The sequence below is a fragment of the Bufo bufo genome, chromosome 1, assembly GCF_905171765.1.
Source record: "Bufo bufo chromosome 1, aBufBuf1.1, whole genome shotgun sequence".
Lineage (NCBI taxonomy): Eukaryota > Metazoa > Chordata > Amphibia > Anura > Bufonidae > Bufo > Bufo bufo.
This window is the reverse complement of record NC_053389.1, coordinates 292,602,879-292,622,629: the sequence shown is the minus strand read 5'-3', so window position 1 is coordinate 292,622,629 and position 19,751 is coordinate 292,602,879.

Below are 19,751 nucleotides of genomic sequence, written 5' to 3'. Positions count from 1 at the left end.
AATGTTTATTATACTGGGGGGGGGGGCGCCGCACTCAATGTTTATTATACTGGGGGGGGGGGGCGCACTCAATGTTTATTATACTGGGGGGGGGCGCCGCAATCAATGTTTATTATACTGGGGGGGGGGGCACTCTGAAGATAACTGAGCTGTTAATACAAATACAGGAGGCGGGTGCCGGAATCAAATAGCGGCACCCGACCTCTATGACAGGGAGCGGCACCTAAGTGGTTAACTGCCGCTGATCGCAGCTCCCTGTCATAGAGGTCGGGTGCCGCTATTTGATTCCGGCACCCACCTCCTGCATTTGTATTAACAGCTCAGTTATCTTCATTGGTGGCGCAGTGGCCACAGCCCCTCCCCCGGCCCTGTCCCTCTTCTTATTCGCCGCTGCGGCAGCAGCACAGGGGGAGGGAGAGACCATCTGGAGCCCTGTCCCTATCACAGCGCCACGCCTGGCCCACTCGCCACATTTGGATTTGGATTTCACTGTGGAGGGAATGTCTCCGGGCTGAACGGACTCTGGGATCCCTCTGAGGCGCAGGTTATTGCGGCGCCCCCTGTTTTCCTGATCTTCCAGGGCATTTTGCAGTTCATTGAGGTAAGCGCTGCATTTGTGGAAGGAGTTAGTGGTGGCCATCTGGTGAGCCAGAATTAGAGCCCGCTACCCCCACTATAGGATAAACCTTGAACAATGAGGAACATAGGGAGAAGCCTGGGATGGACGCGACCTCCAGCAGCCATGGACCAGCAAACCAATGACTGCCGTACAGCGCGGCGAAGCCGACTGATGACGACGCATCAGTGTGGATTACCGGGGACTGGTTCGAGACCACCGGAATAAAGAGCGAAACTCCGTTCCACTGTGACAAAACCTATCCCACATTAAAAGATCCACCATGGCCTCCGGATCCAAACTCACCATCCCGTCCTGACCACGGGCATGCGGGAGCAACGCCAGGAGTCTGGAAATGAAGGACCTACCCTGGGGAATGATGCGCATGGTGAAATTGAGCATGCCTAACAGGGACTGAAGATCCGCCCTGGTAGCAACCCTCACCTGAGCCCACCTATGCACAACCTCCCAAATCCTGTCTAACTTGTCTGGCGGGAGACTAGCTTGCAAGCGCTCTGTGTCTAAATGAATGCCCAGGAATGTAATAGCTATGCTCGGACCTTCTACCTTGTGTGGAGCTATAGGCACGCTGAGATCTGAAAACACCGTAAGCAAGAGCTGTAGGTCCTGAGGCTGCTGGGCAGGGGGTTCAATGAGGAGAAAGTCATCTAGGTAATGTGTGACATGTCTGACCCGAAAGACATCTGACAACACCCAATGCAGGGCACTAGAAAACTGGTCAAACAGCCACGGGCTAGACTTGGACCCGAAGGTCAACTTGTTGGCAAAGTAATACTGCTCCTGCCACTTGATACCATATCACTGCCATGGTCTGGATGGGGAGCAGTTTGAATGCGTCCGTGATATCTGCCTTAGGGCTTTTTCACACTTGCGTTGTCCGGATCCGGCGTGCACTCCATTTGCCGGAGGTGCCCGCCGGATCCGGAAAAACGCGAGTGAACTGAAAGCATTTGAGGACGGATCCGTCTTCAAAATGCGTTCAGTGTTACTATGGCATCCAGGACGCTATTAAAGTCCTGGCTGCCATAGTAGTAGTGGGGAGCGGGAGAGCAGTATACTTACAGTCCGTGCGGCTCCCAGGGCGCTCCAGAATGACGTCAGAGCGCCCCATGCGCATGGATGACGTGATCCATGTGATCACGTCATCCATGCGCGTGGGGCGCCCTGACGTCACTCTGGAGCGCCCGGGGAGCCGCACGGACGGTAAGTATACTGCTCCCCCGCTCCCCACTACAGGGAGTGCAGAATTATTAGGCAAGTTGTATTTTTGAGGATTAATTTTATTATTGAACAACAACCATGTTCTCAATGAACCCAAAAAACTCATTAATATCAAAGCTGAATATTTTTGGAAGTAGTTTTTAGTTTGTTTTTAGTTTTAGCTATTTTAGGGGGATATCTGTGTGTGCAGGTGACTATTACTGTGCATAATTATTAGGCAACTTAACAAAAAACTAATATATACCCATTTCAATTATTTATTTTTACCAGTGAAACCAATATAACATCTCAACATTCACAAATATACATTTCTGACATTCAAAAACAAAACAAAAACAAATCAGTGACCAATATAGCCACCTTTCTTTGCAAGGACACTCAAAAGCCTGCCATCCATGGATTCTGTCAGTGTTTTGATCTGTTCACCATCAACATTGCGTGCAGCAGCAACCACAGCCTCCCAGACACTGTTCAGAGAGGTGTACTGTTTTCCCTCCTTGTAAATCTCACATTTGATGATGGACCACAGGTTCTCAATGGGGTTCAGATCAGGTGAACAAGGAGGCCATGTCCAGGGCCGGATTAAGAGCATCATGGGCCTGGTGCTGAGGATTTTGCTGGGCCTTTTTATGGAACTGCACTCAGTGTCTTAATTACATATACACTCACCTAAAGAATTATTAGGAACACCATACTAATACGGTGTTGGACCCCCTGTTGCCTTCAGAACTGCCTTAATTCTACTTGGCATTGATTCAACTAGGTGCTGATAGCATTCTTTAGAAATGTTGGCCCATATTGATAGGATAGCATCTTGCAGTTGATGGAGATTTGAGGGATGCACATCCAGGGCACGAAGCTCCCGTTCCACCACATCCCAAAGATGCTCTATTGGGTTGAGATCTGGTGACTGTGGGGGCCATTTTAGTACAGTGAACTCATTGTCATGTTCAAGAAACCAATTTGAAATGATTTGAGCTTTGTGACATGGTGCATTATCCTGCTGGAAGTAGCCATCAGATGATGGATACATGTTCTCATTCTGTTTACGCCAAATTCGGACTCTACCATTTGAATGTCTCAACAGAAATCGAGACTCATCAGACCAGGCAACATTTTTCCAGTCTTCAACAGTCTAATTTTGGTGAGCTTGTGCAAATTGTAGCCTCTTTATCCTATTTGTAGTGGAGATGAGTGGTACCCGGTGGGGTCTTCTGCTGTTGTAGCCCATCCGCCTCAAGGTTGTGCGTGTTGTGGCTTCACAAATGCTTTGCTGCATACCTCGGTTGTAACGAGTGGTTATTTCAGTCAACGTTGCTCTTCTATCAACTTGAATCAGTCGGCCCATTCTCCTCTGACCTCTAGCATCCACAAGGCATTTTCTCCCACAGGACTGCCGCATACTGGATGTTTTTCCCTTTTCACACCATTCTTTGTAAACCCTAGAAATGGTTGTGCGTGAAAATCCCAGTAACTGAGCAGATTGTGAAATACTCAGACCGGCCCGTCTGGCACCAACAACCATGCCACGCTCAAAATTGCTTAAATCACCTTTCTTTCCCATTCTGACATTCAGTTTGGAGTTCAGGAGATTGTCTTGACCAGGACCACATCCCTAAATGCATTGAAGCAACTGCCATTCGGCGCAGGCGCTCTGAGATGAGGAGGCTCGTATCCTCAGCACTCCCTCAGTGCGCCTGCGCCGATGACGTCTTCCCTTTCGGTGATGTCATCGGCGCAGGCGCACTGAGGGAGTGCTGAGGATACGAGCCTCCTCATCTCAGAGCGCCTGCGCCGAATGACGCGAGGCGCGCGATTTTTGAATTACTGACAGGGCCGGCCGGAGGAGGAGATCACGGCTGGCCCTGTCAATCAACACGGCGAGGGGGCGGATTTCTGCAGCAGCTACCAGCAAGTAGACGCCCTACTTGCTGGTAGAGCCCTCATTTACATATTATAAAAGTTCGTTTTATAAAGAATCGGCCGCATGAAAGTAAGTAAGAGCATTATATTCTGCTATATCGCACTATGAGGAATCTAACTATCCAAAAAAAAAAAATGAGTTAATGCGGGGGGACAGAAACCCTTTAATGGAATCCATAAAGGAGATGTGAACCCACCCTTAGTTATATAGCTACTGAAGAGATGCCTTTAACATATATATCTCCTGAGAAGCCAATTTGATCCTAAAGGGTTAATTCAACCTGTAATCTAAACTCGGTGTCATCTGTCACTTCTCTTATCTCTCTGCTCCTGTCCCTTAATCTTATCACTGCTGCAACAAAAGCAGCTGAGAGCCTCAGTGTAACCTGTTCTAGACTCTGGCTCACGGCTCTTTTAACTCAAAGAATCGAATGAGTCACTAAGTCGGATCTTTAGATTCTTTTAACTTGTGACTCATTCGAATCATTTCTATTCTTAGACTCCCTGTACTACTCCGACGGCTCAGAGCTGCTAGTGCTTGCCTTGCCTCAGCTCTGATTGGTTGGTGGGCGGGGAGGGAAGTGGCTGGCAGAAGCAGCTTCCACTCTAGGATCATATTACGCTCCTCCCGAGTCCCTCCCCTCCCTGCTGCCAGCGTGAGGTGAGCGTCTCTGCATTGTCTGTGCTCTATGTGACAGCTGACAACAGAGGACTTTTAGCGCGGGCCGACGGCCTTTTGGCTGGCGGATGGGCCTATTTTATGGTAGGGGCCTGGAGCTGCAGCTCCATCAGCCCCTACGTTAATCCGGCCCTGGCCATGTCATTAGATTTTCTTCTTTTATACCCTTTCTTGCCAGCCACGCTGTGGAGTACTTGGACGCGTGTGATGGAGCATTGTCCTGCATGAAAATCATGTTTTTCTTGAAGGATGCAGACTTCTTCCTGTACCACTGCTTGAAGAAGGTGTCTTCCAGAAACTGGCAGTAGGACTGGGAGTTGAGCTTGACTCCATCCTCAACCCGAAAAGGCCCCACAAGCTCATCTTTGATGATACCAGCCCAAACCAGTACTCCACCTCCACCTTGCTGGCGTCTGAGTCGGACTGGAGCTCTCTGCCCTTTACCAATCCAGCCACGGGCCCATCCATCTGGCCCATCAAGACTCACTCTCATTTCATCAGTCCATAAAACCTTAGAAAAATCAGTCTTGAGATATTTCTTGGCCCAGTCTTGACGTTTCAACTTGTGTGTCTTGTTCAGTGGTGGTCGTCTTTCAGCCTTTCTTACCTTGGCCATGTCTCTGAGTATTGCACACCTTGTGCTTTTGGGCACTCCAGTGATGTTGCAGCTCTGAAATATGGCCAAACTGGTGGCAAGTGGCATCTTGGCAGCTGCACGCTTGACTTTTCTCAGTTCATGGGCAGTTATTTTGCGCCTTGGTTTTTCCACACGCTTCTTGCGACCCTGTTGACTATTTTGAATGAAACGCTTGATTGTTCGATGATCACGCTTCAGAAGCTTTGCATTTTTAAGAGTGCTGCATCCCTCTGCAAGATATCTCACTATTTTTGACTTTTCTGAGCCTGTCAAGTCCTTCTTTTGACCCATTTTGCCAAAGGAAAGGAAGTTGCCTAATAATTATGCACACCTAATATAGGGTGTTGATGTCATTAGACCACACCCCTTCTCATTACAGAGATGCACATCACCTAATATGCTTAATTGGTAGTAGGCTTTCGAGCCTATACAGCTTGGAGTAAGACAACATGCATAAAGAGGATGATGTGGTCAAAATACTCATTTGCCTAATAATTCTGCACTCCCTGTACACTTTACCATGGCTGCCAGGACTTTAGCGTCCCGGCAGCCATGGTAACCATTCAGAAAAAGCTAAACGTCGGACCCGGCAATGCGCCGAAACGACGTTTAGCTTAAGGCCGGATTAATGCCTTTCAATGGGCATTAATTCCGGATCCGGCCTTGCGGCAAGTGTTCAGGATTTTTGGCCGGAGCAAAAACGCAGCATGCTGCGGTATTTTCTCTGGCCAAAAAACGTTCCGGTCCGGAACTGAAGACATCCTGATGCATCCTAAACGGATTTCTCTCCATTCAGAATGCATTAGGATAAAACTGATCAGGATTCTTCCGGGAATAGAGCCCCGACGACGGAACTCTATGCCGGAAGAAAAGAACGCAAGTGTGAAAGAGCCCTTAGATAACCAGGCGCCTTTCCCAAACCTGAGTATGACCTGAATAGCCTCATCAATAGAGGCATACCTCATAGAAAACTCATCTGAGGGGATCAGTGAATTTAAACTGAGTATGGGTAAGGAATGTGGGGCCGACAAATCATAAACCAACCTCTTTTTATTAGAAAACTTGCCAGTCACAACACCGACCGGGTTAACCCTCCAACATTCGAACAGGGGCTGTATAACAGGGCCAATCAAATATCCCTTATCTAGCTCAAGCCGTATCAACTGTGTGACTGCCTCAGGATCTTTGGTTGCCGACAACAAGTTCCTGCACTCATGCAGGGCTTGAGGAAGGGCAAGCAAGCCTGTGTGAAAGCCGTAACGCAGGCCGTTGAGAACGAACTGCACCCAAGCTGGGTCTGGATGACTGGCTAGGAGACAGACGAGGAGATCCACGTTGACCACGCTTAGTCATGAGTGACTATTACCCTTTTGCGTGCAAGCGATGCGGGGGTGGGCCCTGAAACTAAGGGCACATAAATGTAGCAATCTACATTGGTTGTAGTGGCACACTGAGTAATTGACGTTGTTGCACAGCGGTGACTTGCCGAGATACTTAACCGGGCGACCCAACTTGTCAAAGGACGGGAGAACCCTACTAGCTGGCTGGCTCGGAACAGTGCTAGCTTGGGAAGGCACTGATGAGCTACTGCTATCTGAACACCAGCCGGCAGTATGGGCGTAGGAGCCGCAACCAGTGCAAGTCGGAGCCTTAAACCCCGCAAAATGATGGCAAAATAGCTCAGTATCTACCTGCGACCAATCCACAGTATGCTGACACTGAGTGAGAGTGGCTGCCGCCTTGGCCGAAAAGTAGCGGTGGTAGTCGTAAAACACGGTGCCACCGTATTTGTACCCTAAATCCACGACCTTGAACAAGTAGAGATCTAACTCCTCCCTCCTGAGGGGGCTAACGGTGCACACCACGTCCCAATAGAGGCTGAAAGCCAACACGAACTCAGCGATATTGAGCTTTCTATTCAACCTGACGTCCCTAGACCTGAGCACTACTAAGACCTCCCCACAGGATATGGTCTTGTTGTCTGGGGCTTCGTGTGCAGCCACGAGAAGACACGCCAGATGGACATCTTTCCCTTCCAGGATATCCCATCGTGTTGATGGCAGCATGTAGCTGAGTGAGAGAAGTCTGGATGGTACTAAGGGAAACCTCATCCTGGCTAGGTGCAGCCGAGTGTGTTGAAAGAAGGCGGTAGAGTTCGGCCTTCCTCGTAGAGGCTGGGAACGGAATACCCCTTTTCAACAACTCAGCCGTCAGTTTTGGAATGGTCCACAATCTCAATGGCAACTCCGCCTGTCGCTCTGACTGCTGCTCCCCGCTGTCACGAGAGGAAGAGGAACCTTCCGGAAGAAACCCCTGAGACATCTCCCTACTAAAAGAAAATTGAATCAAGTGACCATACCAACACCTACGAAGCAACATCACGCCAAGCTAAGCAACAGACCTGACCAACGATAGAACCCACTGCACCCGTGCCTAAGAGCAAGGGCGCCTACGGTAGTAAAACACAAACCTGCCAAGTCTGTCGAGCTGACCAGACTAAGGACACAGGAAGCAGACAACTGTTGAGGAGGATATAACCACGCTGAGCCTATGGTATTGACAGCGTGTAAACACGAGTCTGATGACGTGATTGAACATCGAAGCTGCGAGTACAAGCTGACAAAGTCGCCAAGAGGCTCTCCCCCTTACCGGTACAGTATATGGATGTAATTGCCTGTAGCTATTTATTATTACTATAGAATAATCATTACATTGCTTTACCACACAGTAGCATTTGACATTTAATTGCACTATGTTCAGAAGCATTGACAAGTTTTGTTTTGCCTTAAAGCAGCTGCTGAAACTATAAAGACACTACTTATAGGCTGCAATGCCAGGAATGGCCAGCAGGTGGCGCCCACCCCTTGTGCGCGCTACTAGCGAGCGCTACTGCCAGACGGCCAGACCCAGCTTCTCCGAGACCCCACGCTTGGGAAGCCGGTAAGCAGTGTGAAACCATTAGGGAACCGGCGAGGTGTTGGTGAGGCAGAACTGAGGGGGTGAACGCAGAACTGGTGAGGCAGAACTGGTGAGGGGGTGGACGCAGTGAACGAGAAGTGCGTCCCAGAGTGGAAAGCACCGCTGAGCACGTACTACAGGGTATGAGACGGGGGAGGAGGGCGAGGGATGAAACCAGCGAGCAGGCCGGACACGTCGGGATAGCGGGGGATGCCAAGTTCCATGAGCACATGCGTGCCTGCCCAGAGCAGACCCCTCCCCGGCCTACCTATGCAGTAGTGAAACAGCTCTGAGCACGCGACCACGCGAACCTGCTACAGCCTCCCTCAGTCCAGCGTCTGGAAGTGACGATTCACGTGTGAGCTGATCCGAAAGCATTCGAACCGACGAGTGGCAGCAGGTGAGGCAGGTATAAGAAGCCTACACCCCCGCCTTCCCTCTCACAAACACGGCAATCTCAATTGCCTACCACCTGTCAAGTTTTTACTGCTTCAGAGTCCAGTAGTGGCATGCTTTAGGGTCCATTTACACGTCTGCAACGTGTTTTGCGGATCAACGGATCAGCGGATCCGCAAAACACTGACAGCTGCAATGTGCGTTTCGCATTTTGCGGACCGCACATTGCCGGCACTAACAAAATTTGCTTATTCGTGTCCACAATTGTGGACAAGAATAGGACATGTTCTATTTTTTTCGGGAACAGAATTGCGGACCCAGAAGTGCGGGTACATAGAAATGAATGGGTCTGCAATTCCGTCCGCAAAATGCGGAACTAAATTGCGGACGTGTGAATGGACCCTAACACCACTCCATCCGATGCCTGGTGATGTAAGGCTTGTATACAGCTGCTTGCCTATGGAAACCCATCCTATGAAGCTTCTGATGCACAGTTTTTGTGCTGATGTTGATGCCAGAGTTGGAATTTTGCAGTTATGGAGTCAACAGAGCCTTGGTGATTTTTATATGCTATGTGGCTAAGCACACGTCGACCTCACTCTGTAAGTTTACATGGTTTGACACTTCATGGCTAAGTTGCTGTGGTTCCTAAACGCTTCCACTTTGCAGTGATACTTCTTGCAGTTGATGGTGGAATATCTAGGAGGGAAGAAGTTTCACAAACGGATTTTTTGCAATGGTGATGTCCTATTACAGTACCAGTATCGAATTAAGTGAGCTCTTTTGAATGACCCATATTCAGAGATGTGTACCAATACTTTTGTCCATATTGTGTATTTGCTCATGGAACCAAATGAAAAAACATTTTAAGTTCTTTAACTGGCTAAGCGATAATACCAGAGAAAACATGGATCCTATTATACACTAAATGCTGCTGAATGGAGGTGCAGTCTGCTAGATGCATTGTCTTATTATATACAACATAACGGCGGGGTTTATAGTTATGTATGCTTGTTAAAGTCAAATTCCAATTGTAAGCGCCTCCGAATTATCACCCCAGGATAAAGCAGTGACAGCAGAGAACATTTTTCCCTTTTACACATTAAGTGGTTTTGAAATTTTAGATTTTCCAAACTATATTTATGGACTTTAGACAATGCCGTCTTCAGTCACCATGGTAACGAGCAGCAAATGACAGCAGCCATCTTTAACATGCAGTCGCGCTTTCTTTCAGCCAAATAAAACATGAAAAGCTTCAGAAATGAATAGAGTCCCATAAATTATATGGCTTATAAGTAAGTGCTGTAATCACTACACCACCACAAATGTGGAAACAAAAACCTATACTTTTGGCCATGTTGCGGTTTCCTCATCGTCTGAATGTGATGCCAAAATTTCCTTAGGCAAAATACAAAACCTCAAGTGAGTTGGGCTTGTCCGATCTGTCTGTTTCAAATTCATCAATTAACGATTAATAGTAACACATATTACTACTAGTAATTTTGCTGTTTAATATGTATATTATTTCATTTTCATGGTTACATTTAGCTATACCTGATAAATAATGTGTTTAATCTTTTAAAAAAATGTATACACTGATTTTTAATTTTCTAACATTTCCCTAGGGATGGTCATATTGGAGACACACATTTCCTCGCTATATTATATGTATATACAGTTCAGCTAGCTGTGTATGCTTTATGGCTATTGAATTGAATAGGAGTGAATCACAGAGAAATGTCATAACCTCATAGTCTCTAGGAAGTGACAGAGTACTTCCTCCTCATCCCCCATGAGAGCAAGAGGTGACAGTGGACAGTTGTATGTTTGTGTATAGGGTTATTATCTTGTTTTATTTAGTTCTCCTTATAATGATAGTGAGATGACTCTGATCATTCGGTCCTAGTCTAAACAGTAAAGCTGATGTGAGCTGCAGAAGTCAATCTGATACATTTATACCTGAAACTCCCATAAATTATACTATAAAACTACACCAGCTTAAAGCATATGTAAATTTTGTTTTCTGCCCAAACTTAAAAAAAAGAGGAGCCACATTTATTATGAAGTGTGTGTCTCTTAATTAATTTGGAACATCTAACTCCAGTGCACATGGAGTATGTAAAGTAGCCCAAACCAGGGTACTTGCAAGTACATGTTATGAAATGTGACCACAGCATTTGGGATTTCAAAAACGTGGGGGAACATGCTCCTGGGCATGCAAAGGCTCCCCCTAGCGGGAATGGTGGGAGTTGGATGGTGTGTGTGGCAGCCTCTGTCCTCCGGAATGAATCCAAGGCTACCACAGACAGGTTCCTATGGAGTCTCTGCCCAGGGCTCCATAGGAACACAGTAAAATTCTCGTAGACTCCAATGCTAATGCATTGGAGTCTATGAGAGAACTGATCTACTGATTGTTCGTTCAGGATCCCTAAGAAAGCTATTCAAAAGTATAAAGCAAAGAAAAAAGTTTGTAAAAATAAAAATTAAAATCATCCCCTTTATCCAAAATTAAAATAAACAATTAAAAAAGAAACATCATAGGCATTGCTGCATGCAAAAACGTCCATATAATTAAAATATAAAAATGTTTATCCCAGCGAATGGCGTAATGGAGAAATACATTAAAAAAATCGCCAATTTGCTGATTTTTTTGTCATTTCACCTCCCTAAAACAATTGAATAAAAAGTGCTAAAAAAAGTCATACACACTCCAAAGTCGTCCTGCAAGAAATGAACCCTCACACAGCTCAATACACATAAAAATAAAAAAAAGTTATGAGGGTCTTAATATGGCGATTCAAAGAAAAGAATTAGTTTTTTCCAAAGTCTTTTCCAAAGTCTATTAAAATACAAGAAAAACTATCTAAATGGTATTGTTGTAATCATACTGACCCAGAGAATGAAGGTCAGTTTTACCACATAGGAAACACTGTAAAAACAAAATCCATAAAACTGTGTCAGAAATGCGTACCTCCAATAGAGGCAGACCACGCAGCTGCTATGGGGCCCCTGGGGGAAGGGTGCCCACAGTGGAGGATAGGCCCCGCCCACTAATTACACTTGTATGGCTACCTGAGAATGTAAGACGTGGAGAAGGACCTTTGGTGATGTCATCAACCATGTGACCAGTGCAGAAAGCCAAGGAATAGCAGAGCAGCAGAAGTCTAAACGACCTTTGGTGATGTTATCATCATGTGACGAGTGCAGAGGACTGGTGAAAGACCTGTGGCATATCCCTGTGAGGGGGCGGAGCTTCTGTGAGGTGCCCGGAGGAGAGGTTAGTGGTGTTCTGGGATAACCCATAACATCCTAGAAAAGCTGGGAGTTGTAGTTCTGTCCTATTATATCCCTCTCCATGTAATTTAAATGTATGCCCTAGTACAGTCTGGTAATGCTGGGAGTTGTAGTTCTTCTCTCCTATTGTATCCCTCTCCATGTAATTTCAATTTATGCCCTAGTACAGTTTGGCAATGCTGGGAGTTGTAGTTCTCTCCTCTTATACCCCCTCTCTGTAATGTATACTGATGCCCCATAATAAGTCTGGCCATACTGAGGGTTATAGTTATTTCATTATAAAGCTCTCACCTAGTACAACTGTAGTGTCCCACTAGGTAAATGTGGGCACTACACAAGGGTTAATATGATCATTCTAATTGGTATGATGTGTATTTTTCCTGTATTATCTGGGTATCAGGCCTGTTAGGGTGAAGTTCCTCCTCCTAGACGTTAGAGGGAGCTAGGGAGCCCCTTATATATAGTTAGGCCCAGACTGGAAAGAGTAGTGCAGTCCAGGAGGCTAGTAAGTGCAGTCTAGCCTGCCTGAATTTCCTGAGCCTCTGTTAGCTCAGAAGATTCACCCCAAGAGAAGAGTTTGCCTCCTGGGAGAAACCTGCAGTTCCCTAACCAGAGCAGAGCAGAGCCAGTGTTCCAGCTAGTCAAGTAAGCTGAAGGGCAGAAGGATCATTAAACTAAGGCAAGGGATATAAACCTGAGGAGGATTGCTACCAAGGATAAGAGCCAGCATTGGGGCATTCGGGCCTTGGAATACAGACAGCCAGGATATCTGAGGAATAGTGTAGCCTGGTCTGTGAGTGATGATTTTACCCTCTGAGTATCTTGCAAAGAACATTACCTGCCATTTATGTAAAGCCTGCTATTGATTACTGCTGCAAAGTGGAACTGAATTCAAATTGTATAAAGTTGAACTGTTTCCAGTAAAGAAAGTTTGGTTCACCCCAACAACGTGTTCCTCACTTATTACCACTACCAACCGGTGTGCCACCGTTACAGGCACTGGCGTCACGAACCTTAAAGGGACCTTGCCCTAGGCACATTAAACATCTGCAACATCCAGGGCACCTCACCCACCATCAGGCCTGGTCCCTATATACAGAGAGTGCCCCAGAGGACTTCTGTGCCGGCCTCTCCATCACTCATGTACGCTGCCCAGGGTCATCCTAAAAACTGTGAGTAACCCATAGCAACCCTCATTTGCCTAAGTAACCGTGACCTCTCAATCGCTATACCCTGCAGGTCTGCGTACTGCATATTTTGGTGTCACGAACAGGATCCGATCATTCCTGCGCCATTGTGGAATATAAAACTGTGTGCCGTTATATGCCCAAAAAGTGACTAAGCCCTACTTGTTAATTGGAAAAAATTGCTGGCCCAAAGAACTGTAATAATCGCGGTGTGAAGATTTTATTGCATGGACTGTTTGCCGTTTATTTAAGTCACCGCTTGCTGTAAGTGAATAGACAGAGATGTGCTCAAAGATGGCCGCTTAACCTGACTGGATTATTTGTGCGCCTCGTTGTGTCCGTTTGGCGCGAAAAAATACAAAGAGAAGGTACCGCCCAGCCTGCAAGAAAGAAACGCTGCCATGTCTGTAAAGAGGATACCGCCTACCTTGAATCCCGGAGCTCCCAGAGGCAGCGCCTACCTTCTGACGGCGCGCGTGGGACTCCCGTCTGGTGTAATCACGCATCTTGCGAAATTGGAAGCGAGCACCGCCGGAGTAAGTACAAACTTTCATATTCACCGGCCCCTTCATATATCCGTACCGGGAAGGTCTCGATCCTTGCCAGAAGACTAGGGAAGGTTCCCCACTAGCAATAAGAGACTTGACCTGGGGGAAAAATACGTCCACCTTAGCTCCGGTCAGCTCCGGAGTTTCTTAAAGGGCCATACTCACTCCAAAGATCCCTTAGCAACGCTATGTCCGCACCTGAAGAAGCGGGGCAGGCGGTCCCCGATGTACCAGATCCTGGCCTTATTTCGGCTTTACCCCATGTCTGCTGAACAACAAATGGAGATCCTCCTAGCTCAGTTAGAAGGGGCCGCCCGCAGGGAAATCATGTCATGGCCCCATTCTGAAAAGAGTAGCCTAGAACAAATCTTTGATCGCTTCGGCACCACGTTTGAGGCCAGAACGGTGTCCGAAGTTAAGATGCAATTTTTCACCAGGAAGCAACAGCCTGGGGAGTCGCTCCGCGATTTTGCTCTGTCCTTGCAAGAGACCCTGAGAGCTGTGGTCCAGGTGGACCCCAAGAAGGCCGAGGACCAGGACAGGACTCTAAGAGAACAGTTCATTGCGGGTATAAATACTGAGCACTTAAAGGGACAGCTGAGGATGCTGTCGGCCCAACACCCCAATTGTGCGTTTTTGGACTTTAAAGAGCTGGCCATCAGTATCCTAGGCCAACACCCGGGCACGGGGCCAGCAACCCCCCTGGAACCTCAGGCCTGTCGACCGAAACCGTTAATGTAAGTCCGTCTGGGGTCAGTCAAGCCACGCAGGCTCCAGTGACAGATGTGGTGGCGGCACTAATGGAGCAGGTAAACCATCTCACTAAGAGCCTGGAGAAGGTGTGCAGGAAAATAGAGGAATGGGAGAGACCATTGTTACTGGAAGACGAAAGCCCCCTGCCTCCAAGGCTCCCACCTGCATATAAAGATGTATACCCCAAAGAACCGGATGGCCGACCGAGTTACCGGTCCAGGAGTCGCAAGCAGCCTGTCTGCCACTATTGTAAAAAGTATGGACACACTGAATCAACGTGTTGGCAGTTAAACGGGCCACCCCCGAGGCCGAGGACCACCCCTCGGGAGGTAGAACAATAGGTCCAAAGGATCCAAGCTGGATGCCCAGATACGTAGGATCTCGTCCAAAAATTAACATATGCATCAACAGGATCCCTTTTGAAGCCCTGCTGGATACTGGGTCTCAGGTCAACACCATCCAACGACCCACCTTTGACAAGTTCTGGGATTCAAGTCTCCTCACCCAGCCGCCAGAATCCTGGCTGGATATCATTGCCAGCAATGGTAAGCCAGTGAAAGTTCATGGGTACTGGGAACCTACCCTTCAGGTGGGAGAAGCCACCTTACCACAGCAAGGTGTGGTTGTGGTACAAGCCGGAGATAAAGGGGGACACCCTGTGATCCTAGGGACTAATGTCTTTAAAAATTGTTACTCCGAAGTGCTTGAAGCATTGAATCAATCTATACCCTCAGCCTCACCTGCTTCTAAAAGAGTCATTCAAAAGACTATCAGTGTGCTGTGTGCTCAACAAAGGTTTGCAAATGGAAAAGGAGAAATCTGTACTGTCCGGATCCGGGACAACCGGCCGGTAATTCTGCCTCCAAATTCCCAGATCATCCTGTGGTGTTGTGCTGTGTTAGGGATCCTGGGCCAGGACTATCAAGCCCTAGTGGAACCTATTCAAATTGAGAATCATCCCTTCGTGCGAACAGCCAAGAGTCTGGTGACTGTGTCTCAAGGTAAAGTGCCTGTCCATTTGATTAATTTTGGTGATCACCCCGTTACTCTTTTTAAGCACTGCCCCGTTGCTCAGCTTTTCCAGGTGTCGTTCCAGGATGTGATCTGTCTGCCTGCCACGGAGACATTCCAGGCCACACAGAGCAGCAGCGCCCCTGCCAGCGCCTCTTCAGTAACCTGGTGGGAAGAACTTCATGTGGGGAACGAATCCACCCCGAAGGAGCAAATAGAGGGAGTCCTGAGTTTGGTGAAAGAGCACCACAAAGCCTTTAGCAAGCATTCCACGGACTACGGAGAGGTCAGTGTAATCAAACACACCATACCCACTGGCTCTCATTCTCCTATCAAGGAGAGATACAGATCCATACCACCGACTACCTATCAGTCTGTGAAAGAGATGATACAGGAGATGAAGGACTCTAATATAATCCGGGACAGGCATAGTCCCTGGGCTGCGCCCCTAGTTCTTGTCCGAAAAAAAGATGGCAGCATAAGGTTCTGCGTGGATTATAGAAAAATCAACCAAATCACCCACAAAGACTCTTATCCGTTACCACGCATTGAGGAGTCCTTAACTGCCCTGGGGTCATCAGCCTACTTCTCCACTCTGGACTTAACTAGCGGGTACTGGCAGGTACCTATGGCCCCAGAAGATCGAGAGAAGACCGCTTTCACTACACCTATGGGCCTGTTTGAGTTTAATTATATGCCATTCGGATTGTGCAATGCTCCAGGGACATTGCAGCGGTTGATGGAGCGTTGTTTAGGCCATAGGAACTTTGAGACTGTACTACTATACCTGGATGACATCATTATCTACTCCAAGACGTAAGAGGACCATCTAAAACACCTGGATGAAGTGTTTCAAGTCCTTGTTAAATATGGCCTTAAAATTAAGCCTTCCGAGTGCCACCTGCTGAAACCAGCAGTAAAGTATCTAGGGCACGTTGTTAGTGCTGAAGGAGTCCAGCCTGATCCTGATAAACTTGCTGCTGTCCGTAATTGGCCTACTCCCACCACCGTGAAAGAGGTGAGAAGTTTCCTCAGCTTGGCAGGATACTATAGACGCTTCATCCCGCATTTTGCACAAATTGCGGATCCGATCCAGGAACTCCTAAGGGGGCATCCCAAGAAGAGTCCAAAGACTCCCATCCCTGTGGAATGGAATGAAGAACGGGAGATTGCCTTCCAGCTCCTAAAGAAGAAGCTGACTGAACCCCCTGTCCTGGGTTACCCGGATTATCAGAAGCCGTTTCACCTCTACACGGATGCCAGTAAAAGAGGCCTGGGAGCCGTGTTGGCTCAAGTGCAGGACAACAAAGAGAGGGTGATTGCGTATGCCAGCAGATCCCTGAGGGGAGCTGAGAAAAACTATTAGAATTATAGTTCCTTCAAGCTGGAGTTTCTTGCTTTAGTGTGGGCTGTAACTGAAAAGTTCAAAGACTATCTTGCTGCCACTCCGTTTGTCGCCTTCACGGATAACAACCCCCTGGCACATCTGAACACAGCCAAATTAGGGGCGCTGGAACAAAGATGTGCCTCCCGCCTTGCCAACTATGACTTCACTGTGAAATACCGAGCAGGCCGCTCCAATGATAATGCTGATGCCCTGTCTCGGCTCCCCACTACAGAAGCACCAGATGAACCAAGGGATGCCTGGGAAGAAGTGGAGATGCCAGCGTTTTACAACAAATTTGCTCAGCAAGATAATGTTCGCACTGAAAATCACTCAGCTGCTGATCCCTCTACATCAAACATTCCTGAGTCCAGGGGCGAACAAGAAAGGTGGATTAAACTCCAGTCAGAAAGTAGAGTCCTCGGTGAACTGCTCGACTTCCTTACTAGTGGGAGAACTCCTGAGAGAATCCGCAGGAAGAGTGCAGACCCAGAACTATTGAGACTGTGGAGACATCGCCACCAACTCTTCCTTCAAAAAGGCCTGTTGCTTAGAAGGAGCCTGGATCCAGTGTCCTGCAATAGGGTGTACCAGATCCTCATACCACGTTGAGACGCCAGTCTGGTGTTAGAGATGTATCACAACCAGTCCGGACACTTCGGCGTGCAGAAAACTGAGGCCACCATTCGCAGGAGGTTCTATTGGATCGGGATGAGAGAAGACATTGAGAAATGGTGCCGGGAGTGCACTGCCTGTGCCGTGGGGAGAAGTGATCGCCATGACCAGAGGGCGCCTCTCCATCCTATCGTAAGTAAAACTCCCTTAGAACTTGTTGCCATTGATCATGTGGAGTTGGAGCCAAGTCGCTCAGGGTATACTTATGCCATGACCATTATTGATCACTTCACTAAGTTTGTCGTAGCAGTGCCTGTGAAAGACCTGACAGCCAAGACTGCGGCGGAGGCATTCTGGAAGCATTTCCTCCTGCCCTACGCCTGCCCAGAGAGGATCCTCACAGACCAGGGGTCCGCGTTTGAATCACAGCTGTTCCAGGAGATGTGCCTGCTACATAATTGCCAGAAAGTCTGGACCACCGCCTATCATCCGCAAGGTAACGGACTCTGAAAAGATGAATCAAACTCTCATTGAAATGCTGAGAGCAGTACCCCCTGAGACAAGGGGTAATTGGCCTACTCTGCTGCCACAACTCATGTATACTTACAACAATACAATTCACTGCTCCACCGGGTACACACCCTTCTATCTGATGTTCGGCCGTCAAGGGAGGTTACCTGCTGACCACTCCCTGGATGTACAGGTGCCTGATGTCATCAATCCACTACCAAAAACTGATTGGGTAGTGGAGCATCAAAGGCGTCTCCTCAATGCTAAGGAGATTGTCCAGGAGCGCATGGAAAATGCCCGGGAGCGACAGCAGAGAGACTATGACCTGGCTGCTCATGCAGGGCCTCTAGCTATAGGAGACATGGTGTGGTTAAAAAATAACCACTGAACCAGTAAATTGGACAGTAAGTGGGAAAGGACTCCCTATGTCATTTCTGCCATCCCTAATGCTGAGGCCCATATTTATCAAATTTCCAGAGAAGATAAAGGCTCCCAAATTGTACACAGGAATCGTTTAAAACCCTGCATAGAAGGAGAAATTACAGTAGAGGACATTGAGCCGGAGTCTCCTGAGCCCGAGTTCCCAGCCCAACTTGCTGATCCTATGCAGGCTGTTGAGAACCTGATACATGATAAAGAGCCACTTCATTGGTTCCTCACACCCTGGTTGAACTTGGTAGTACCAGCTCCGGTTCCTGCTAGTTCTCAACCCCAGGATGAACCAGCTTCAGTTCCTGCTAGTCCTCCACCTCAGGATGACCTGTCCCAGAGTGTACCTGAAAGAGCTCCAGAGCCTGTGGACTCCTCTGACCCTCCTGAACCAAGGCAGGAAGAACCTCTGCCAGTAAGAAGGTCCACACGGTCTACTAAGGGGCACCCACCTGTGAGATTCGGGGACTACATTGTGGGCCCAAGTAGCCCCTTCCGGGAAACCCCTGTTTAACTATTTATAAGAACCGTGTACGGACTCATTTTGTTCTTTGAGCCTCCAGGAACTTACCACATGTTTGCATTTTCTATCGTTATCGGTATTGACTATCATTATGGACTATCCTGGTTATCTTTGATACGCTGTACCAGGTCAGCGCCCCCTGTTTCCTTATACTATCCTGAGAGAAGAGAACGACGCCCCTTTCCACCGCACTTTCCAGAGGAACTGCTTGATATATTTGTACAGTAACAATGGTGACTATTGTATATGCCTGCTTTCCGTTTTGTCTTTCAGGCCGCGGTTTCCTGCTGGGCAGGCCCCTTATGTTGCGCTGAGGACGGGCAACGTCACAGCAACGGGGTATGTAGTGTCCCACTAGGTAAATGTGGGCACTACACAAGGGTTAATATGATCATTCTAATTGGTATGATGTGTTATGTGTATTTTTCCTGTGTTATCTGGGTATCAGGCCTGTTAGGGTGCAGTTCCTCCTCCTAGACGTTAGAGGGAGCTAGGGAGCCCCTTATATATATAGTTAGGCCCAGACAGGAAAGAGTAGTGCAGTCCAGGAGGCTAGTAAGTGCAGTCTAGCCTGCCTGAAGTTCCTGAGCCTCTGTTAGCTCAGAAGATTCACCCCAAGAGAAGAGTTTGCCTCCTGGGAGAAACCTGCAGTTCCCTAACCAGAGCAGAGCAGAGCCAGTGTTCCAGCTAGTCAAGTAAGCTGAAGGGCAGAAGGATCATTAAACTAAGGCAAGGGATATATACCTGAGGAGGATTGCTACCAAGGATAAGAGCGAGCATTGGGGCATACGGGCCTTGGAATACAGACAGCCAGGATATTTGAGGAATAGTGCAGCCTGGTCTGTGAGTGATGAGTCTACCCTCTGAGTATCTTGCAAAGAACATTACCGGCCATTTATGTAAAAGCCTGCTATTGATTACTGCTGCAAAGTGGAACTGAATTCAAATTGTAAAAAGTTGAACTGTTTCCAGTAAAGAAAGTTTGGTTCACCCCAACAACGTGTTCCTCACTTATTACCACTACCAACCGGTGTGCCACCGTTACA